Genomic DNA, 606 nt, shown 5'->3' with positions numbered 1-606 from the left:
ACCCCCCTCATGGGTCCTGCCAGCTCCGCTCTACGCGGTCCCGAAGGTCAGGTGCCTTCATCGCCTCCTTTGGGTGCGCCTGCAGCTCAGTGAAACCAAGACCCGGGCGCATGACCCCACTCCCCTGCTCTCAGGGCCGTGACCCNGCCCGTGTTGTCCAAGGGCACCTGGAAAGCTCTGACCGCAAGAGAAAGTGCACCCAGCGTTTACACCCCTAGGTGTCTACTCAAGGCACCTGAGGCCATAGCCCACACGAAACCCTGTCTAGGGGCACTCAGAGCAGCACGAATCACAACAAACGAAAACGTAGAAACAGTCGAAAGGGNCCGGCGGGAAATGTTGAGTGACTGCGTAAGGAGTACGGGCTTTCCTTTCGGGGTGATGTTCTGGAACCGTACAGGTGATGGCTACACATCTTTGTGACTGGACTAAACGCCAGCGGATGGGGGCAACGGGGAGTGACTGCTCGTGGAAACAGTGGTCCTTTTGGGGGTGATGAAAATGTTCTGAAATTAGTGATGGTGTGGCCGCTGTGGAAAACAGTCTGGCAACTCCTCGGCCAATGAAACACAGCATTACCGGCAGGCCCATGTCCGGATATGTACT

Source organism: Crocuta crocuta, unplaced genomic scaffold, assembly GCF_008692635.1.
Source record: "Crocuta crocuta isolate KB4526 unplaced genomic scaffold, BGI_CrCroc_1.0 scaffold978, whole genome shotgun sequence".
NCBI lineage: Eukaryota > Metazoa > Chordata > Mammalia > Carnivora > Hyaenidae > Crocuta > Crocuta crocuta.
This window is presented reverse-complemented; position numbering follows the sequence as displayed.